Source organism: Podarcis erhardii (genome assembly GCF_964252035.2).
Source record: "Podarcis erhardii genome assembly, chromosome: 3".
Taxonomy (NCBI): domain Eukaryota; kingdom Metazoa; phylum Chordata; class Lepidosauria; order Squamata; family Lacertidae; genus Podarcis; species Podarcis erhardii.
In genome coordinates, this window is record NC_138507.1 from 34,570,745 (window position 1) to 34,594,852 (window position 24,108).

General features: G+C 40.5%; 1 long non-coding RNA gene across 1 annotated transcript in view; it reads right to left on the bottom strand.

Moving 5' to 3' along the window:
- Positions 1-24,108, bottom strand: part of LOC309339342 — a 119,453-nt gene that overhangs the window by 73,621 nt on the left and 21,724 nt on the right. The window contains exon 2 of the long non-coding RNA XR_014155219.1: positions 2,392-2,479. This is a non-coding gene — a long non-coding RNA (uncharacterized lncRNA). The remainder of the gene's footprint in view (positions 1-2,391; positions 2,480-24,108) is intronic.

Consider the following 24,108-nt stretch of genomic DNA (forward strand, 5'->3'; position numbering starts at 1 on the left):
AGAAAAGTTTCAGAATTAAAAAACAACAGTTGCCTTGATTCCTTGTATCAGGAGGAAAGTGTATAGGGGCACTGGATTGTGGCATGTGTAAAGGGGAGTTAAACCTTTCTCTCCCAACCACGATCTTGACTAAAGACCCCCAACTATACCCCAATATGTTACTAGCCTGTCAGGGAACTGCCATCAGCTCAGAGGCAAGAGGTGGAAGGGCAGTTGTGTTACAGGGAGCCTCCAAAGATCTTGCGAAGCAGTTCCTCCTCTGGCGAGGAGGGAAGCCCTGCCTCCAGTGGGGAGGGGGTGCAGGGACCAGAAGATGCTAGGGAGAGCCTCAACACCAAGCCTGAGCAAAGGGGAGGGGAGGCAAGTCCCCCTTTGCCAGTGCCCACTCTGCGCAGTAGGTTTGGGCGCAGAGAAGGGAGGAGAAGGATGGGGGTCACACGACTGTTATGCTGGGGAAGGTATAAGGACCGCCCACTCCCAGATTCTGCTAGCGACTGAGCAGACATGGACTTGCGACGCTCTGCACTGTAAATAGTTTGTACTAATAATAAAGCCCAGAAAAGACAGGTTGGAGTCTTGCCTGTTTGCTCTCAAGCAACCACACCAACACCTGACATAGCCCAGAACAGTCTCTGTGGGTTTTACTGCTGACCAGCAAAAAAATTAAATAAAAATAAAAAATCAGATCTGATGGGAGAACAGTTCAATGGAGAATATAACTCACTTTCTCCTCTCTTCCCTGTCCTAATTATCATTACCTCCAGAGGATGCCTGGTGAGCCAAGGTCCACCTGGTCATTAGGAACATAGGTGCCTTATACTGAGTTGGAATATTCATCAGTATTCCCTACACTGGCTGGCAGCGCTTTCCAGGATTTCAGGCAGGGTTCTCTTCCAGTCCTTCATGCAGATGCCTGGGATTGAACCTGGAACCTCTTGCATGCAAAGCAGATGCTCTACCTCTGAGCTACAGCCTCCTCCACATTGTGCAGGGCAGAAGAAAGCCTTGTTACCTCTCAATTCCTGGGAATGCAACCCTTGCATCAGTCCTCTGGACAATTTAGGGGAAGCAGGAGGCAGTGTACTGTCATGCCTTTTTTATGAAGACCCCCTCATTTTTTAATTTGTTTTATTGCACTGACCAGTTTGTGTTTATATTAGCCAGAAACTCTTGTTAAAAGGGCTCTCCCTTTTCGGGTGAGAGTTGATTACGAAACGTCTGTGGCCTGCTGCTATACGACATGCCACTTTATTTCTTCTCTGCTGGCTAAATGTATTCACTCTTTCTATTTTATAAAACATGAGATACCAATAACTTATAAAACTGTGTTTTTTTTAATAGGGTCTTTTCCTCTCTGGTTTCCTAGAACATGGAGGCTGCCCTCTTCACGAGTGTGACATCTGGTTGGAATAAACTTAGTTAATTATCTCTGTGGTGACTTAATTAACTGTGGCTTTTTTCTGCGTTACTAATAAAAGGGAAGAAGTCTTTCTTTAAAACCTTTATACGATACTGCAAGAAACAGACTGAGCCCACTCCAAAAGTGGCAAACTTCTTGCATTTCCACATAGAAAAAATAATGTGTATGCAGAACAACAGAAGCATCTATTTTTTCCTTGTATGCCCAGGCAATGGGATATCTATCTTTGGCCACAGCACCCCAACACTGAAATGCACATGCCTGAGATCATCATCTTCTCATATGACAAACTACATGCACTGTGCTTGCTTTTACTCTGTACATCCATTCTATTTGCACCAGAAATTTCACCATAATTGCAGCAGTGTTTGGGGTCTTAATATAGCCCATGCAGATGATCTGGTTATGGCAAATTGTTAAATGTGGATTGACTTGGTCTTCTGTCTCTCCTTATATTCTTTCAGAGCTCTCTCCTCGATTCCCCACTTCCCTTTATTATCTAGTTTCCCCATATGATTATTTCTTCCATACCATCTACTTACATAGCAAGCAGCCTTGTACTTCATCTGACTATGGTCCATCTAATGCACGATGGTCTACAATGGCTGGCAGCAGCCCTCCAGTATTTCAGAGAGGGGTCTTTCCCAACCCTGACTGGAGGTGCTGGGGATTCAACCAGGGTCTTTATGCATAGAAAGACAGTCACTGAAATCCCCTTTTCTTTCTTTTTGTCAGCTAGTCAGCATACAAAGCAGATGCCCTCTCACTGGACTACAGCTTTTCTCCCAATACTTCGAGATACATAACTGCTGCTATCAGTACTTGCCGTTCTTCTACTCTGAGAACAGGGCCAGCCCACCCATGAGACAAGGTGACATATCCTCCTCAGGTGGCATGATCCATAGGGCCAACAGATCCCCATGTAGACCTTTATCCCCCCCCCTCAGTTCCTGATGCAGATCTTTACTCACCCTTTCTTCCCTGGTAGGGAGGGGTGATGCCATTTTGTGGTTCTCCTCAGATGCCAAAATGTCTTGGGCAAGCCGTGTCTGAGAGGTTCTGCATAGAGAAACCCAAAACGCACACATCAAATTTAGGAAACACAAATTTTGAATCAAGATACCATTCCATATTAGGTTTTTTTTCTACAACCAAGTGGTATATAAATGCAATGGGGGGGGGGAATAAACTAAAATAAGCTCTATTGATGCCAGGGTCCGGTACAAACTTATGACATGAACCCCTTCCCACACAGATACATACAATCTTATGAAACTGCATTCAGACAGCACTTTATTCCAGTTTCCCAATGTTTCTTTACCTGATAATTTCTGCATTTTAGGTGATCATTCAAAGGATGTAAAATCTACTTCCAGAAATCTAGCAGAATCTAGTGGAGGTTTAACCCTCATTTCTGTGTTAATTGTTTCCAGAAGAAAATTTGTTTGCAACCCCATTCACCCACAATATCATGGGAGTTTTCCGCTGGAATTTTCTCACACTTTACATGGATCACACCACATGATGAAATTTGGGTAAACCACCCATCACACAGTTCTTTCCCACCAATTTCATGGGTGATTCATGGGGGAATAGAATCACACACGCACAAAAAGGGTCGTGTCAAAGTCTCTGCCTATGTTTGTTCTTCCCATTCTGTCCCTCCCTCCAAGAAAGGGCCTGAGCTGCCCACCATTTCTCTAAGTGAGGCGGACACATATCCCCTACCAAGCCCCTTCATATGCAAAAAGGGCACTTAAGGGACCTACCTGGGAAACATGAGATATCTAACCAAAAAGAGCTTTTGAAAAACTGAGGTGCCTTTGCAATCTTGCTCCCATTCCAACACCAAAGGATCCAGTTCTCTTCTAGCACCAGGGTTCCAAGACCAGCCTTTCTGATTCTTTGTAAGTAAATCTGAACAAGGGGTGTAGAGCGTAGGCTACAATTAATTCCGTTTTAAAACCACAGGGCTCTGGTTTATTTTGTATTCTGTTTTGACATCTTGCATGCTTTTCCCCTACCTTTATTTCTAATAAAGTTTCTTAATTTGACCATTGGAGTCTGTGTGGTTGGCAACCTCAGGGTTTTAGAATCCTCACAAGCCTAGATGCTTGGCGTTCAGGCTACTGGGAGTTTAGGATTGGAGGTTTAAGTCACCCAGAAAAATGGATGCTGGAACTCAAGATGAAGTTTTTACAGTAAGTCACCAGGCGACTACAGGACAGCCCTGAACAGATGCCAGTGCCCCTAGTTCTGGTGCTGGTTAATTAAATGGCCTCTGCCTCCCTTGTTCTCTTAGACTCAGGCAGATGGCTAGGGCAGCTCGGAAGGGTTCTCGTGCAAACACATGTCTGTGCAACAGTAGCGGCCTAGCTGGAAAGCTTAAAGTTTGACCAATCACGCTTAGGAGCTAGGTGGAGTCATAGATCTAAAATAAAGTGTAGACTCGCTGGCCAACTTCTGTTTTGACTTGGAATGTTTGTTTGGGGCTTCTCAGAAGTACGTAAAGGCAAGAAGCCGGCCCGCGATGGCACCCACCTGAGAGGTGCCAGAAACGTGCTCCACCGCTCTCTGACTGATAAAAAGCACGGACCAACACGCTCCTCTGAGGTCGGGAAGAGACTCAGAGAGAGTGTAAGCTGCTGGTACACTCCACCTAAGCAACAAAGGTGCTGAACCTTTAAAAAAGTAATGGTTTTAGTGTATCTGAGTTTCCCTCCCATCTGGGATTGCAAGAGTAAGTGGAAGGTTGGCAGCAGCACTGCAGGGCTGCTGTTCATTGTTGGGCAATGAAGTGGCCGAGGAAAGTTCTTGTAGGCTCTCTTTGTCACAGAAGTTACTAAGAGAGGATTTCACATGGGGAAAGACAGATCTCTGTGTCCCTCAAATGGCAAGAAATGGCATCTTCACTGCAGAAGAAGGTATCACTGTTCTAAAGAAGGTCCGAACCAACATTTCATTGTTCAGAATGTTATTTGTTCTTTTCTGACATTGCTTCTGTTTGCCTCTAGGAAAGCTCACAAGATCTGGGTAATAGGTACATAGCTGCAAGGAAACACGTTTCTATAAATATCCTCAAGCATGATCTACAATTTAACCTCAGTGTTTTTCTTCATGGTGATGAGGCTGCATGTCTGGTAAAATGTGCCTCTTCTCCCCATGCCTGACTAATGTGGCTAGTCAGTAATGAATAAAAAGGCAACATGAAATGTAAACCTCTGCACCTGGTGGCACCAAAGAAAAACATAAGCTATTCTAGAATATTCTAAGGAAGGTTTCAAGTGAGCTTCAGAACAAATAGTTCTTTTTCATATGACGCTGCACAGTGGACACCTTCTTCTTCTAAATCAAAAGTAGGGAACCTGTGGACCTCCAGATATTATTGAACTTCAGTTTCCATCAGCCAACATAGCCAAAGGTCAGGGATGATGGGAGGTGTTGTCCAGCAACATCCGCGTTCTAGGTACACCAAGCACCACACTCCAAACTACCAAATGTCTTTGCTCAGCCTTCATTTCATCACTTCTGCTCCCATTGTCAGTGTATATAGTGTCTCTGAAGATACACTATCCTATTGTCAGTGTATCTGAAGAAGTGTGCATGCACACGAAAGCTCATACCAATAACAAACTTAGTTGGTCTCTAAGGTGCTACTGGAAGGAATTTTTTAATTTTGTTTTGAAATACAGTGGACGCTCGGGTTGTGAATGTGATCAGTGCGGGATGCACATTTCAACCTGCAGCATTCGCAACCTGCGTCTGCGCACGTGCAGGTTGCGATTTGGTACTTTCTGCACATGCGCAAAGCGTGATTTAGTGCTTTGCTCATGCGCGACCGCCGAAACCCGGAAGTAACCCTTTCTGGTACTTCCGGGTTTCGGCAGTGCATAACCCGAAAAAGCACAACTTGAAGCGGCTGTAACCCGAGATATGACTGTACAGCAGACAGAGTAAAGCAAAAACTAATAAAACTTTACTGGTGCAAACTGAACAAGAACAGCATATAATATAAGAGGAAAATATACATAAAGGTATTTCTGAAGTCAGGCATACACAGGGGGGAAATTCCTACATACCACTTTCCATCCAACTTCTTCAACTGTCTAATTCCAGTTGTCTTCCTCACTGACAGCTAACTCCTGACTGACTAGAAACTGTAGCCAATCAAAGTCTGCTATAAGACAGACCAAGGTCAGAATTAACCTCTAGTAAAAGAGGTGCCAGAACTTACCATGAATGCCTCCCTTGTTCTTTGATAATGGCAATGGCGCCCACCTGAGAGGTGCCAGAACTGAGTTCTGGAGAGTTCTGGATGAAAAAGTGTCCTGAGTCTCACACTGAATAAGGTCTGCTGTTGTACTTCCAACACTTATTACACTTTCTGCTTTGTTTGTTTTGCTTTAGTCTACATCTCTCCTGCATCACCCCATTATTTTACCTCAATTTATTCTTTGGCTACTTTTGAACTGTGAAGAGATGGGGAATGATGTGGTACCTTTTAGAAAACCCTAGGTAAAGGGTAAAGGGACCCCTGACCGTTAGGTCCAGTCGCGGACGACTCTGGGGTTGCGGCGCTCATCTCACTTTATTATCCGAGGGAGCCGGCGTACAGCTTCCGGGTCATGTGGCCAGCATGACTAAGCCGATTCTGGTGAACCAGAGAAGCTCACGGAAACGCCGTTTACCTTCCCGCCAGAGCGGTACCTATTTATCTACTTGCACTTTGATGTGCTTTCGAACTGCTAGGTTGGCAGGAGCAGGGATTCGAACCGCCGACCTTCCGATCGGCAAGCCCTAGGGTCTGTGGTTTAACCCACAGCGCCACCCACGCTCCTTTTAGAAAACCCAGTCCTTGGCAAATAATGATTTCAAAAATGTACCAAACTTAATCTCCGTTGTTGAAAGGTGGCTCTAAACATCATAGCAGTGTACACTCAACATTGTACCATTCACTTTAAATGAAGTGCATTTTGAATTCTCAGCAGGAGAGAGATTGGTATAAGTGGTTCAGAAAAGTTAATGACTTTGAGCCTTCTGTGCTAATTAATGCTGATAAATTCATTTTTCTGTACTGGAAGATTGGTATGAAACTGGTTTGCAGTGACCTACAGGATGGAAATAGTTGGGACTTTCAGTGTGCTCTAGGGCCTTAAATAAACGCAATCACCCATGAATGTGTGAAATGTTTAAAACATGCATTGGCTTTCAAAGAGTATCCATGCTGAATATTAAAACGCAGAAGTTACTGATGATGCTCGCTAGAAACACATTTAATTCTCTGCTGCATGGAACATCTTAAGGGAAGGGGGAAGGGACACTCATACCACATTCCTAAAATGACCATTTAATGAAAGAAACAAATGCCACACAGAGAATAAATATAAGAAGCACTAGGTTAACCGGAATACAATAGCAGGCTTTGAAATGGCCCACGTTTGCGCCAACTACTATTTATTATGGACTGTGCTGACCCAGAGGGCTTATAGCATGAGTTGGACGTTCTCGGCAGCATTTAAAACTAATATTAAGTAGCAGCAGTAGGAGGGCCTATCTTTTGTTTTTAAGAAACCTTTTTAAGCCACCTTCTCCTCCCCACCCCAATTTAAAACCCATTCTTTAAAAGAACACAACACACACACACACACAGAGAGAGAGAGAGAGAGAGAGAGAGAGAGAGAGAGTGTGCCTTGGCTTATTATGCAAATACTGACCTCACTAGGGATGGAAAGCAAATCATCAGGAAGTGTATGATAATGTATCCTTCTAACAGGCCTGCATTCAGACAGAAGGAGATCATTGCAATCTACTGCATAGCATGGCCAGTCCTGGTTGTCACATATCATAGCACTGTGCTGGATTCTCATAACTTAAGACATTTTTTCTGAGAGGTTCTTGATGCCTTTGCCTTTGGGGGGTGGGGCTTGTGACCTTTCAAATGTTGTTGGATTCCAAATCCCATCAACCTCAGCTAGCAAGGCATACTGGGTTGCCCCAGCCACTCTGGGCAGCTTCCAATATATATGAAAACATAATAAAAACATTAAACATTCAAAAAAACCCTTCCCTATACAGTGGTACCTCAGGTTAAGAACTTAATTTGTTCTGGAGGTCTGTTCTTAACCTGAAACTGTTCTCAACCTGAAGCACCACTTTAGCTAATGGGGCCTCCCACTGCCGCCACAGCATGATTTCTGTTCTCATCCTGAAGCAAAGTTCTTAAACTGAGGTACTATTTCGGGGTTAGCGGAGTAACCTGAAGCGTCTGTAACCTGAAGTGTCTGTAACCTGAGGTACCACTGTATAGGATTGCCTTCAGACAGTTTGGGGCTCAGATAATTCCATACCCTCCAACGTTTCTCCATTGAAAACAGGGACGTCCTAAGGAAAAGTGGAACATTCCAGGTTCAAATCAGAAACCAAGACGACTTCTCTAAATCAGGGACGTCCCTGGAAAGGGAGTTAAGTCAATTTCAAAGAGTCTGGATATTCTTCTGTTCTGGTGCTGGGAACCTGCATCTTAGCAAAGGCTGCATTACTTTATTTTATTCTTTAGAAAAGCTTAATAGCCTTTGCAACTGGAAATTATTCTTATATGCTTGGGAAAAAATACTGTAAATCAGGTATATCTGGTATAGGTTTCAAGGGTCATAAAACCTGTAATTAGTTTATTTCTGCACCTGTGAATGCTGAAGCCCATTAGTATTTAAAACTGGGAAGTATTAAGACTGGTCAAACGTAAAATGGAGGCCTTGCATAAGCAAAATGAAAACAGTATACTAGGATAAAATCAGTGATGTGTTTGATTAAACTAGTTGCATTAAGGGCGCACATCAAATTTATTTAAAGCCCAGAGGTAACACTACTTATTTGAATACCAAGAAACATTACACTGTCTGATATCAAAGAGGGTAAATTCTAACAGAAATGTGATATGTGGTGAATGTAAAAGCTCTGAATTAATTTACTGAACTAAATAATCGGGTGCAAACAAAGATGCATCAGAAGAAAGTTAAAGAATTTCCAGAAAACATGTAACTTATAAAAGGAGCTTGCTAGGGCTATGAGAGATCAGGATATGAAAAACATTGTTACTGTAATTCCTTCAATTGAGCAGATTCTGACATGTTTATCATTTTCCATGGGAGGGATTGCAGTGTAAAATGTCTCAGCTTATGCCTGGAAGCTCTAACATCTTTCTCTCTCTAAGGGGATGGAGAGAGAGAGAGAGAGAGAGAGAGAGCGCGCGCGCTCTGGCAAGACCTTGGCGAGTCATTGCCAGCTTGAGTCGATGAGACTGCCTAGGATGGACCAATAGCTTAAATTCTGTACAAGGCAGCTTCAGGTGGTAATATGTCCATGCTGTTTGGTGGATATTCTTTCATATTTTTGAACAGGCCAGCTGCCCCATTAGGCAGAGTGAGGCGGATAGTTATGTGTCTGGCTAACCTGGTATCTCCACATTCTTGCTACAAACCATATGCATGGCAAGAGCTTGAAGGAGTGAAAATAATACACATTGCCAGAATGAACTGGTATTTTGTAACAAGTGTGACTTCTTGTGTTGCACAGCATTTAATTTAAATGATTGCTGGCTCCTGTATGTTATCCTCCTGATGACAAAATGGATAGAATATAAATTCTCCACTAAGAAATGTTGCTAGGTGTGTGTGTAAATATTCCCCTCTAAAAAGCTGTAACATCAATCATACACTGTGGCAATAACCACCAAGCAGGTCAGGCTTCAAAATCTTGTAGCAAATGTGACTGGAAAACAAGAAGAAAAATGAAAAATTAGCCAGCCAAATCACACCCCTGTCCCATTATCCTACTCTCTTAATAGTTGGCTTGGGTAGCGACAGAAATGGCATCTACTGTAAATGGAACCCTGGAATTAGCAGAAACCTAAATGGAAAGAAAAACTTAGAATTTAAACATGGGGGGGGGAATGAACCCCAATGAGATTGAGCACGCTCAGCTGCTACTAGGAACAGGGGAGAAATGTTTTAATGTTTTGACCATATATTGTTCATTTGTAGGCTGTGCACTGCTTGTTATGGGCATCCGTCTATCTCGGGAGACAATGGAGGAATGCACCTTTGTGGGTAAAGTTAAATCGTTGGAGAGTTACAGCTTCTGTTGTGGCCATAGAGACTGATACAGGAAGAGATATATTTTATTGCAGGTGGGGCAAATGAAGGCTACCAGTTTTGCTGCTACAGGTGCACCTGGACATTTCTTCTCTCTGTGCTCCTCCTCTGCTCACTGCTGTTGATACATGACCTGGCTAAGAGATCTTAGATCTAGTAACTGAATAAAATGACATGCTATCCCCAAACCCTGGACAATTTCCCACAGTGTATCTATTCAGAATGCCAACTTGCCAAGATGAAGCCACTTAAAGAACAATATTTCATGACACACAGTTTAATTACTTTACAGCAGAGTGCTGCAAGGAGCAGTAGAAATGCATATTAAATTCTTCAGCTGATCACTTGCAAACAGTGAGACATTTCTCTCTCTGCCAACTTTCAGGGACATAAATATATGATAGTCTCAGAGGTTCAACAATCACATCAAGCTAGATAAAATCAGGAGATTGACTTTGTTGTGGTATCTGTCTCCTGTGCTAACTCAATTTTGGTTTCTGTATTTCTAGCCAATAAAACAATAATGTTATCAAGCTTTCGACAGAATGTTGCTGATTGAAATATGGAGCTCATTCTAGTGGCTTTTGCCCGGGTGTCATTGGCATGGACAGATAAATTCTACAGCTAGCTTAGAGATACTGAATAATTAACAGATATTGCTATCGTGGTGCAAAGATTCTAAACTTGGAGCACCTATGTCTCCACATAGTAAGAGTGCAAAATCCAGGCCTGCATTCGTAAGCGAGGTCTAAACAAGATAAACAAGTTTTGAGATGCTGTAGAAGGGACTGAAAGAGTGTGAGAGAGAGTCTGATGCAAGCAAAGCCGTGATGAGGGGGTTCTTGATACAACAGAATGCTGTAAAGAAAAGGACACAAAATGAGAGGAAAGATAAGATTTTGGAGAAAATTAAAGAATTAGAGAAGAAGTTAAGATTAAATCCGAAGTCACAGCCGATTCTGAGAGAAATCAAACTTCACCAAGCACAATATTCTAAACTGATAAATCAGGAAATAGAGTGGAAGATTAAACTAATGAAACAAAAAACCTTTGAATCGGCAAATAAATGTGGGAAACTGCTAGCGTGGCAGTTGAAGAAGAGACAAAAATTAAATACAGTTACAAATTTGGAAATTGAAGGAAGAAACATTCAGAACCCCACGGAGATTAGAAAATGTTTTCAGAAATATTTCAAAAAATTATACACTCAAGGGACGCAGGATGAGGTTGAGATTAAACAATTTTGGGGAAAAAATGGACTTAAAAAACTGTCACAAGAAAATAGATCACTCCTGAACAGTAAAATAACACGACAAGAGATTGAACAAGCCATTCAGAACATGCAACTGGGCAAATCTCCAGGGCCAGATGGGCTGACCTCCAAGTACTATAAGACATTAAAAGACTATTTGATACAACCACTGATGGAGGTTAGCAATGAAATTATGGAGGGGAAGAGGGCGCCGGAATCGTGGAAGGAAGCCTTTATCACATTGATACCAAAATCAGAAGCTGAAAAGACACAACTTAAGAACTATCGTCCCATCTCTCTTCTAAATGTGGATTACAAAATATTTGCAGACATTTTGGCAAGTAGATTTTAAAAAGTTTTAAATGAAGTAATTCACAAGGACCAGGCAGGCTTTCTCCCAGGTAGACACTTGTTTGCTAATACAAGGAACATTATTGACATTTTGGAACTTTTGCAAACAGACATAAATACAAAAGCAGTGTTAATTTTTATAGATGCGGAGAAGGCCTTTGACAATATTTCCTGGAAATTTATGAAGGGAAATCTAAAAGAAATGGGAGTGGGACGGGGTTTTGAGAATGGGATTGATGCAATATACTCAGAACAAAAGGCTAAATTGATAGTTAACAATGTGGTTACAGAAGAGTTTAAAATCGAAAAAGGAACACAACAAGGCTGTCCTATTTCCCCTTTGCTATTTATTTCGGTTCTGGAGGTGCTCTTGAATATGATCAGAGGGGACCGGTTGGTGGAAGGAATTCAGGTCGGAGCGAAACAATATAAACTTAAAGCTTTTGCAGATGACCTAGTTTTGACTCTGCAGGAGCCAGAATCTAGTACGAAAAGAGTATTACAATTGATTCAGGACTTTGGTCGGGTGGCGGGATTTAAATTAAACAAAAAGAAAACCAAGGTGTTGGAAAAAAAACTTGACAGATACAGAGTCAGAACGGTTTCGGAGAGAGACAGAATTGAATGTGGTTAAAAAAGTAAAGTACCTAGGGGTAAATATAACAGCAAAAAATCTGAATCTATTTAAGGATAACTATGAAAAATGTTGGTCAGAAATTAAGAGAGACTTAGACAGTTGGACAAAATTGAAACTTTTTTTGTTAGGCCGAATTGCTGCTATTAAGATGAATGTATTGCCAAAAATGTTGTTTTTGTTTCAAACACTACAGATTGTGGACAAGACGGAGTGCTTCCGGAAGTGGCAGAGAGATATTTCTAAGTTTGTCTGGCAGGGCAAAAAGCCCAGAATTAAGTTTAAGATATTAACTGATGCGAAAGAAAGAGGGGGCTTTGCCCTGCCAGACTTAAAGTTGTACTATGAGGCCGCAGCTTTCTGCTGGCTAAAAGATTGGCTACTTCTTGAAGACACTGATGTATTGGATTTGGAAGGTTTTAACAATGCTTTTGGTTGGCATGCATACCTATGGTACGACAAAGTTAAGATCAACAAGGCCTTTAAGAACCATATTGTCAGAAAAGCAGTGTTTAATGTCTGGACAAAATATAAAGACTTATTGGAAAACAAAACTCCAAGGTGGCTTTCTCCTCTGGAAGCTAAGGCCCGAAAAAGACCCAATATGGAGGCCAAATGGCCAAAATATTGGGAAATATTAGAAAAAGATGGAGACAATTGGAAATTGCAGAGTTTGGAGAAAATGAAGGATAAAGTGCGAGACTGGTTACATTACGCTCAGATTAAAGAAGTTTTTAAAAATGACAAAAAGTTAGGGTTCCAGGTGGAGAAATCAAAGTTGGAAACAGAATTGTTAGAACCAAAGACTAAGGTATTATCAAGAATGTATAACTTGCTGTTAAAATGGAATACACAAGACGAAATGGTTAAATCGGCTATGATAAAGTGGGCACAGGACATTGGGCATAACATTATGTTTGAGGACTGGGAAAGGTTATGGACCACTGGGCTGAACTTCACTGCATGTAATGCTCTGAAGGAAAATGTAATGAAAATGATATATAGATGGTACATGACCCCAGTTAAACTTGCCAAAATATACCATTCGTCTGATAATAAATGTTGGAAATGTAAAGAAAATGAAGGAACATTCTTTCACCTTTGGTGGACCTGCCCTAAAGTGAAGGCCTTCTGGGAAATGATTTATAATGAGTTGAAAAAGGTATACCTTCACTAAGAAACCAGAGGCCTTCCTTCTGGGTATGGTCGGCCAGAAGGTGTTAAAGAAGGACCGAACATTTTTTATGTATGCAACAATGGCAGCAAGGATACTCATCGCTAAGAACTGGAAAACTCAAGATCTACCCACACTGGAAGAGTGGCAGATGCAGCTGATGGACTATATGCAATTGGCTGAGATGACTGGCAGAATCCGAGACCTGGGAGAAGAGAGGGTTGAAGAAGACTGGAAGAAATTTAAGATTTATCTACAAAAATATTGTAATTTGGTTGAATGTTAAGAAGGATGCTAGAACATAAATAATTGTCCACCACTGAATTAGATTTGATTTTGACGATAAGTGAGATTAAGGAAAATATAAATTTTTTGGAGAACTGCTAGATTTTATTTAAATGAGCGGATATAAGGTTTTAAACAAGATGATAATTTGCTTGAAAATTTTTTATAACGATGTAAGTGGGAGCGGGAGACGTGAGGGAGTCCAAAGAAGTGATGAAACTATGTCATGATATAAGTAATGTTGTTTATTATTTATGTATTGTATTCAAAAACTTTAATAAATATTTATTTAAAAAAAATGAAAGAGTGTGAGAGAGAGTCTGAAGCTTCCTAATATTACACCTTTCTCCCAAAGCAAAAGCACGTTTGTGATTAAAATGGAAGCCAACCATAAAGTTTTGTCCTTTGGTTCGCAATACTCTAAGCAAAAGAAAATTGTTTAGAAGCAAAGCCAGCACTGGAGAGCAAGGCCCCACACCAATAATAAGATCAATAAATATTAATGGATAAAGAATTAGATTTAGAATGTGAGCCCAACAGTAGAGATATGTTTCAAAAAGCTGTGTGTACGTGTTTATACCATATGAATGCATATATTTAAAGAGAAGGGTATGGTGAAGGGAGTGAGACTGTAGTATGTGTTTACTGCTTACATTGTGCGGTGGTTAAGGTGGATGTCTTAACCTGCAATTTTGGGGCTTTTTGATGCAGTGAGTAAATTTATAAGCACTTTAATGCTTCTCTTAAACTGACCATGATTTTGGGTGCTGAATGCATTCATTGTTGTGTTCAATTATCTATAGGACAGTGTCAGAATAAATAATAGGTTTCCAAGGTTCTTAAATAATTGTTTCCATTTAGTTCCAGCCAGAATTTCCCTTTAAATATTTGAAGATCTTACTGATGCTATTGATTTTCCAGGAGCTCAGATTGTCAGTGCTTGTTATGAAGAGCTGAGTGGGATTGGGAAGGTGGAGTCACAGTGGCTGCTGGGTAAAGGTAAAGGACCCCTGACAGTTAAGTCCAGTCACGAACGAATCTGGGGTTGCGGTGCTCATCTCACTTTACTGGCCAAGGGAGCCGACATTTGTCCGCAGAGTTTTTCCAGGTCATGTGGCCAGCATGACTAAGCCGCTTCTGGAGAACCAGAGCAGTGCATGGAAACACCGGTTACCTTCCCACCGGAGCGGGACATATTTATCTACTTGCACTTCGATGTGCTTTCAAACTGCTAGGTTGGGAGGAGCAGGGACCGAGCAAAGGGAGCTGAGTCAGACAACTGGCCAATCTAACCCAGTGTAGTCAACACTGAGTGGCGGTAGCTCCCCAGGATTTCTGGCAGGAGGAATTTCCATCCCTACCTGCAGATTCCTGTGGCTGACCTGGGCCCTTCTATTTGCAAAGCAGATGCTCTTCCACTGAGATACAGCGCTTCAGAGATGGATATTTGAGCATCTCATATAAGTGCAGAGAGCTTATGTAAGTGGTGATCTTAACTGCAAAATTAAGTGGCTATAAACTGAGACACAATACACATTTTGATACTCTTAAGTGGTTTGTGGAAGGAAATATGATATCTATTCAAAGCAGTGGATAATCTAGATATAGACGTGGATGTGTGCCTTGCATTGTTAAGCCAAGTGGGAATGGAAGAGCTGATTAGAGTTACTGTTTCAGAGGATAACTATATGAGGTTCTTTTCTGTGCTGAGGGGAAAAAAACCCTTCTTAATCAATGAACAATTCAAGTGGAGGTGCCTGTCAGAATGGAACTATAAGAGATATGGTAGATTTAAATTCAGGGCATGATGAGCCGTTCAGCAGGTAGCTCTTTGTTTAGAAACGGGGAAGATCCCATAGAAAACAACATAATGTGTTTTGTAAAATATTGATTGACATTGTGAACTAAATTAGAGACTGGCAGAACCAGTTCAGAAATCAGAAGAGGAGCGATATATGATACACACATAACAACAGCAGCTCCCTGATGTTGCCGCTTTGTCAGGTGATTTTGTAAGCCTGATGCTGATAAAAAGAGAATGTCTGCAGACTAAGACAGTCAAAGAATGAGAGAGGCTGGGTGTTCTGCTTAAACTCAAGCTGGGTCGCACAAACCTTGCGATCCATAAATGTAGGAACGGAGACTTATCCTGAGCCAAACTATTGTCAGTATATTGTTGACATTGACTGGCTTTGGCTTTCCAGAGTTTCAGATAGTGAGCCTTTTCTTTTTAAAAGTAATTTTTATTTGCATTTTTACATACAGTTCAAAAAATAATAAGTAAAGAATAAAAGGTGGAAATAAAAGCAAAACTATGACAAAACAAAGACACAACACAAAACACCTAAGAGCTTCCCTTCCCTTTGTCTCCTTCTCTGGTATCTTTTCTTTTCCCTCTGTTCCACATATTCTAAGTTACCAAGTTCTGCTCTTCTTACTAATTATCTCCGTCTTTTCCAGCCCTACCTGCAAATGGCAGGGATTGATCCTGGGTTCCTCTGCATTCAAGGAAGTGTTCTACCACTGAGCCACAGTGTTTTCCGAGACCAGATGCAGCTCACTGGCCATGACTTGTGTCCTGCACATGCATGACAATCCCCTTTCCTTCTATACAAACAGCAAAAAAACCCCAAGAGTTTTAGGGTTGCCATACATGGCACAAGATGTGTTTTGTTTACCCATTAAGCTATTCCTTTCCCTGCCGTCACCACCACTCCACTTCCCAATATTCCAAAGGATACTTGAGCTCTGAAATGGTGATGCGTTGGTGGATCAGGCAATGATCATTCACTGTTTGGAATGGAACCATTCAGAATGCACATGAAGCTGCCTTAGCCTGAATCTATCCCACACTCACCTGTTTTGATTAACAGAGATTGCTGGAGGTCTCAGACACAGGTTTTCCCTAGCTCTGCTACATGAGTTTGGACCAGAAAATTCTCCAGTGCATGTGCTTTACCACTGATCCTGGCCTCCATTGCATTTCTAACTACAGTACTATGTTCTACCTATAATTCCTTCCACCTTGGCTGTCTTTCACATGGATGGGAACTATAATATCCTTAACCACACGTTGTCAGAGGTTCACATGCAGAGACCATTTATGCAATTGTAAAAACAATAAAAATCAATTATATACAAAAAGCAGCACAGTATAGGTTTTTTAAAAAAACAAAACCCCAAAAGGGGTGAGCCCCAGAAAAACACATTAACTTCGGAGACCAGGGTAAAAAAGTGTGTCTTCAGCATATGGCAGAAGCTGAATAATGATAATGCCACACACACCTTTAATGACAGGGGCAATATGTCCTGTTTCACTGCTTGAGGCAAAATGGGAAGTGCCGACTTGCCCTGCCACTGCCCCTAAAGCATCCCTACCAAGTTGTGCAGCAGCAGCGGGTTCCAGCAAGATATCACAAGATCTCACTGAAATCTCGTGAGATCTTGTGCACTCTGTGAAATCTTGCAATATTTTAGCGTGCTATTCTCTGCTGCTTCCCTGCAGGAAGTGCCAGCAGAGGGGCAGGTGGGGTGCCAGCTTCACCCCATCTCATGGACCACTAGGTGATGCTGTTTACAAGCTTGCGCACAAGATGAGTGTGTCCCTAATCCTTTATCTACTTGTCTCTCTGTTCTTGCTATGCTTAATGGTGAATATATCGGCACTGACTAGAATATCAATTTCAAATTATTAAAATGAGTGCATTCCTAAACAACCAAGCAAGTGCAAAGTGCAATCAAATATATCACAAAAAGACACTTTCACTTAATTGACACAAGCAGCATAGCTTAAATTATTTATGATGCTCCACAATGTACTAATTCATGTCCTGTAACATATCTTAAATAATAATGAAGTTTTCAGCTTGATTATAGCTTCTTGCTGTTGAATTTCTGCTATGAAGTGAAAAGATCACTGCATTATAATTAACCTTTTTCTTTTTGATCATAAACTCCAGCAGGTCTCTGTTCTTTTTGGTGTGTTCTTTCATTTCATTCCTACCTTTCTTATGTACACCAGTCTACTGAAGCACATTCCCCCCCCGATGGAGATTATTTCCACACCCCACTTGCACAATCACCCTCTCCTTTGTTCTTCTCCTTCCAGCTCAGCTCCTTATTTCTTAAATTGAACTACAAATTTACTATAGACTTGGAAATTCCTTACAGTTTGGTTATTATATTTTCAACAACTAAACTGGTTCCCCCCACATTTGTTAATTTATTTTTGGTGTGCTTCTGTAACCTCTGAGCAAATTGGTTCTGTTTGTAACATCTGCTCCTTCTTACTCCTTTGTCCTAACTTGACTGTGGACAAAAACAACATTGGCATGTAACATCTTTCTATGTGTTTTAAGCTTTGTTCTCATTTCCTGGTTGCAAACAATATCTATTTTTGATCACTCAGTTCTGTTAGGATGTTGATGATGATTAATTCATTTTCCTCATAAAAGTGAGACAAAGCAACTTAAAAATACTTTATATACACTAAAACCAACTACAACAAACAGAACTGATAAAAACCTAAATAACAGGTCTTATAAATCCTGCCCCACTAAAAGAGGCCATGAATATTTGAAACCCTCCAAATTAAGTGTCGATAGCCTGGCTGAAAAGGACAAACTTTGCCTGGCACCTAAAACTAAAGATGGTGCCAAGTAAACCTCACTGGGGACAGTATTCCACAAGATGGGTGCCACCACTGAAAAGGCCCGTTCATGTTTTGCCATCCTCTGGACCTCCCATGGAGGGGACACGTGGAGAAGGGCCTGAGATTACAGTCACAAGGTCTGGCTCAGTTCAAGCAGGAAGAGGCAGTACTTGAGACACTGGGAGTGGTTTTAAGGGGTGATTGGTTCTGCTGAAGTCATTGCTGTATGTAATCCCAGTATGAGTGGCGAAAGACTCCAGGATTCCTGTGCTTTGGTTTCCTTGGAATGAAGGCCAGCAGAGATTGTGTTTTCTTTAAGATATATTGTTTTATGCACATATGTACCTGAGCTCACAGCTCACACCCATAAATCTTGCTTCCCCATTAGGCTTCTAGAGTTCGGCTTGGGTTCAGTACACAGCAAGATATGCCTCTGTGTCTCCAGCTTCCAGCTCCAACCAGAACTCACGAATAGGTATGACTGCAGGTGTCATCTTTGTATAGATGTATCATTGGGACAGGAGCAATGAGTTTCCTGGGCTCTCCTGTGACACATTGAGAGCAGTTTTATTCTTCCATGCTATGGGCTGATCAAAGGCATAGGTGTAGGTACAACCCATGAACGCAACAGAGCTGAATAAGCTACAGCAAGAGCATGAAAACTTGGTCTGATGGAGCTATTCCTTTTTATACATATGATTCTTTCCTGTCTACCCACAAACTACACATCATCTCTCTCTCTCCTCAATATCAGGCATATATGCATATTTTCATATAGATACATGATGTGAGGAAAGTTGTTTTCAATCATATATGGAATGTTTTGGTGAGGAAGAGGGGGGGGGAGAAACCAATTAATGCAAAGCAGTATTCCATAAACAGTGGGAATTTTCGGGCAAATAGTAAAAAAATATTAAGGTTACTATAGATTGTGCTCTTCAAAGTAATGTGTAATCCGTCGATACCATAATCCTAAATTATTTAGTAAATACACAAAGATAGATCAAAACATTTGATAATACCAGAAGCTCAGCAGTGGGTAAAATTGATTGCATGCACTTTGAGCATGAATAAAAGACTTTATGATTTATTGACACGCTGTAGATTAATCTGAGGCCACACAGAGCAGTAAAGCAGAGTAGTAAGTTTGATTTGTAGGAATTTTAAGAACAATCTGACAGCGAGGAAAAAGAAAAATTTGATAGTGCATCATGACACAACAGTTTTCCTTCTCAACTCAGAGATTTTACAAAAAGGCAACACAGAAATAATGGGAGTTGTTTTGTGATTAATCCTTTAATGCTATTCCATTGTAGTTGTACTATTGAGTTTAATTAGTAGAATGGAACATTAACACCTAGTGTATACGACTGAAAAATCAATAGCCTACATATGCTATGTTTTACTGTTAAACTAATAATCATGAGATGGTAATTAATGTATGCATCTACAAATTGGTCATTCATCACTGATTTCTTTCAATTCAAAATCCCAGATGTTTCTCCTGCTCCTCCTAATTTTATAAACTCTAAAGTTATTTTTTCTTAATATGCATGATCTAAATAAATGGAAACAATGAATACATCATAAACTAAATTTAATTCTGGAAAATCCTCTTTTTTTTGTTTTTTTTGTTGTTGAATGTTTCCCATCTGCTCTGCATCACCTTAAATACCTACCAAACATATATACTGACGCACAATGACCTTTTATTTCAATTTTTGATGTGAGAATTGAATTTTGATAGTGGGCATGCAATTGTAGTTAGCAAAATTAATGGAGAACAGGTCTCAACCATGATGACCAAGTGGACTCCCATGATTCAGAAGTAATATACAATTGAATATCAGTTGCTTTCTCACCAGATGTTTTGGACTAGGAATCTCATCAGCCCCAGCTAGCATAGTTAATGGTCAGATATATGATCAGTGGTTAGCTGTAATCTAAAACATCTGGAGGACTCTAGATTAGGGAAAGCTGGACTGTTGTCTTTTTGCCCTGCTTGTGAGATTCTCATGGGGTTCTAGTTAGCTATTTTGGGGAGCAAGATGCTAGTCTAATAGACCCTTGGTTTGATCCAGCAAGATTCTTCTTGTAAAATTATTCATATCTTGAGTCATTTTATTTATTTCATAAAATGTAAACACCACTTGATTATTTAAAAAACCCTCAAAGCAATTTACAAAAAGATTTTAAAAATAAAATCAATAAAAATGTATAACTGCACTTTAAAACATACAGCAGTTAAAATACTGAATTGCAAGTGCACCCTTTCTTCTCAGAGCATGACAATCCCATTTATTTCAACCTAGTCCAAATTCAACCTATATAAATCAACAATGCTTATCAATAGAATTGGCTAAATGAGGCAAAGAACAGAAGGGAAGGCTTGCAAGAAATCATAACTTTAAATTGAGGTACCACCCGTATTTTAATTGCCACAGTGTTCATTCATGGGTTTATGTATTCAGCAAACAAGAGTGCAGATTAGTTAGGGCCCTGAAGGTTGCTATAAGGGAGAGCAATTACCTAGCTTGTTGTGGAATCACTCTACCAGGATATCTTCAGGAGAAGAAAAGGCTAAGCAGAAGCCCCTACAGCAGAGCGTTCCGAACTTCTCATGTTGAGGACACACTTTTTAGACATGCATCATTTTGCAACACCGTAATTCAGTTTTACTAGCAAACTGGAAGTTAAACTAACCCCTTTCCAGCCCCGGGAGCTTTTGCACGACACACCTACACGCTGCAGCTTACACAGTAATGTTTCACAACACACAGTTTGGAAAGCTCTGCCCTGAACAATCCAGAGCAGAGTCTCTAAGACAGTGGGACAGCTTCTTGTACACCTCCTTCCAGCAACTCCAGCAGCCAAGCTGGTGCCAAACATATTGCTCTGCTCTCCAGCGAGGCTGAGGGGCGGGGGTTGTCGTTTGAGCAGCCCAGGACCTCCAAACACACTGCCCAGACTTGTGCATCGGGGAGGTCACTTTGGTGCTGCTAACGCCGTGGTTTGACTTCACCCCTGGAAGCACATTGCATTCTCTCTTGAGACAGATGGATTCCACCACCATCAACTCTACCAGAAGTAAATGGAGCCACATGATGTTATGATGACTGCCCATTTAAGAGCCTTTCTCAAGCTTCATTGCAGGGTCAGGAGATGGTTATGAGATTGCCATTGTCATCCACTGCTGAGAAATCCACGAGTGCTATCAAAGTTTCTCATTCATTCTGTTCTGTAGTCATCCTCTATGCCAGGGGTGGCAATGTGGCATTGTCTAGAAGTTTTGGAGTACAACTCTCATCATCTCCTGCCATTAGTCATTCTAGGTGGGACTAATGGGAGTTGTAGTCCCACACATCTGGAGGACATTATGTTGGTTACTCCTGCTCTACCTCTTCCCTTGCTGGTCACCCAAGCTTAAAAGATCACACGTGACTGTGTTGGGGGAGCAGAATCACAATGAATGAAAAAGAATCAGGAGTAGACATACAACTGTGTGTACAGCAAATAATTCACCAATGGAGGCAGGGTTAAAGAACAATCAGGAGCTGGGCAAGCTCTGATTGGTTGGACCCTGGTTTTAATGTAAAAGGGATAGAGAAAAAGAACTGCCCCCAAAATATTCAGATATTATTGTGAAAAATAAAGAAAGAATGAATAAGTAAAAGTGTGTGGTGGGTGGTGGTGGGGAACCAGATCAAGGAACATGAGAGCAGAGCAGACAATGCCAGGAGGTTGAGATTGATGCCATGCTTATTAGAAACTTTTAACACCACATCAAGGTCAGGATGGAGAAAGGGAGAGTGCAATAGTCTGGAAAGCAGAGATAATTGACCGCACATAATTAGGCAGCTTAAGTACTTTGAAGAGAGTGCAGTCAAAACAGAAACCAATCAAGAAGTTAATTTATAGGGGGAAAAGTGATTAGGTATATTGGATGATTTTTTCCCATGCATCTGAAAAATAAGGAACACTGGAGAGGTTCCTGTGATTAAGTGACCTAGATGAAATTGGGATGACTACCTTTCTTGCGAACGTAACTTGAAAAACAGGCAATTTGGCAACATTCAATGTACGTTGATTGTCTTCATGGACTGCAATGCATCGGCCTTTACTGCAAATTGATCAACCCCCAAAGTATGACATTTAGTTTAACATTGTGGAAATACAATGAGCCTCTTTGCCATGTTTTCAGTAAACGAAGAACAAGAAAACAGTTTTGTTGATGGGTTTAGGAAACATAGTAAATGCCAACTGTGGCTTCTCTGAACTTTTCATTGTTCACAATTCTTTCTTTTCCTTTTTTTCCGTTTTTTGTCTGCCAAAATGCATCTTGCTCAGAACTTACATGAGGAAAATTAATCTGAACATCTTCAGCAGAGGACTCTTCTTTTCTTTATTTTCTTTTTTTAAAAAAAATAATAATATTTATTACTTTTAAATCTTACAAAAAAAAGAAGAAAAGAAGAAAAGAAAAAAGAGAGAAAAAGGCAAAAGAAATACAATACAATACAATACAATATACAATGCACAACACAACATTAACACATTAAACTAAACATAAAAAAATTAAAAAACATACATCATACCGTTTCAATGCCCTATCTTTCATTCCCTCATTTCATCAACCTCCTCTCACCTCCCTTTTTGTATTCCACTTCTGTTAATTATTTCAGCAATTCCTTTCCCTCTTTCTCTATTTTCTGTCATATAATTAACTTAACTTATTTTAACCTTATCTTCCATTAATACCATAATACTTATTTATACTTAACTCCTTATAACATTTCTACTAAAGCCATATAATTTCATTCCAACATTTTTCTTAACACTCATTAATTTTACAATATTTCTATAAATAAACTTTAAACTTTTTCCAATCTTCTTCCACCGTCTCTTCTCCCTGGTCTCGGATTCTGCCAGTCCTTTCCGTCTATTCCATATGGTCCATCAACCTGGTGATCTTCTGTCCGAGGCTCTTAACTCTTTTCCAAGTCCCTTCTGCAGATGTTCTTCATATTTATACATGCACTTTACTTTGTCTTCTGTTGATCTTGTTCTTAATTTCCTTCCTTTGATGCCGAGGAGTAGATCTTGGGGAGGCTCCAACCTAGCAATATTTTTATTCTTTCTCGACAGGTCAGCCAAATCTCCGTAGTTAGCACTAAAGTCCAAAAGATGATGACCCCAGTTAAACTTGCCAAAATATACCATTCGTCTGATAATAAATGTTGGAAATGTAAAGAAAATGAAGGAACATTCTTTCACCTCTGGTGGACATGCCCTAAGGTGAAGGCCTTCTGGGAAATGATATATAATGAACTGAAAAAGGTATTTAAGTATACCTTCACTAAGAAACCAGAGGCTTTCCTCCTGGGTATTGTCGGCCAGAAGGTGTTAAAGAAGGATCGAACATTTTTTATGTATGCAACAACGGCAGCAAGGATACTCATTGCTAAAAACTGGAAAACTCAAGATCTACCCACACTGGAAGAGTGGCAGATGCAGCTGATGGACTATATGCAACTGGCCGAGATGACTGGCAGAATCCGAGACCTGGGAGAAGAGAGGATTGAAGAAGATTGGAAGAAATTTAAGATGTATTTACAAAAATATTGTAACTTGGTTGAATGTTAAGAAGGATGCTAGATTATAAAAAATTGGCCACCACTAAACTAGATTTGAATTTGATGATAAGTGAGATTAAAGAAAACATATTTTTTTTGGAGAATTGCTAGATTATATTTAAATGAGTGGATATAAGATTGTAAACAAGTTGATAATTTGCTTGAAAAAAATCTTTTACGATGTAAATAGGAGCGGGAGACGTGAGGGAGTCCAAAGAATTGATGAAACTATGTTATGTTGGAACTAAGATTGTTTATTATTTGTCTATTTGTATTCAAAAACTTTAATAAATATTTATAAAAAACAAAAACAAAAGATGTTTCAGGACGTGTTTCAAAATCCCTCCAAAACTGAAAGTCCCCTAGAAAAAGGGACACGACAGGGATGCCCAATATCCCCCCTATTGTTTATATCGGTACTGGAGGTTTTCCTGAACATGATTAGAAGGGACCAGCTGGTTAAAGGAATACAGGTCGGAACTAAACAATATAAGTTAAGAGCATTTGCAGATGATCTAGTTTTGACATTACAACAGCCAGAAGCCAGTACAAAAAGAG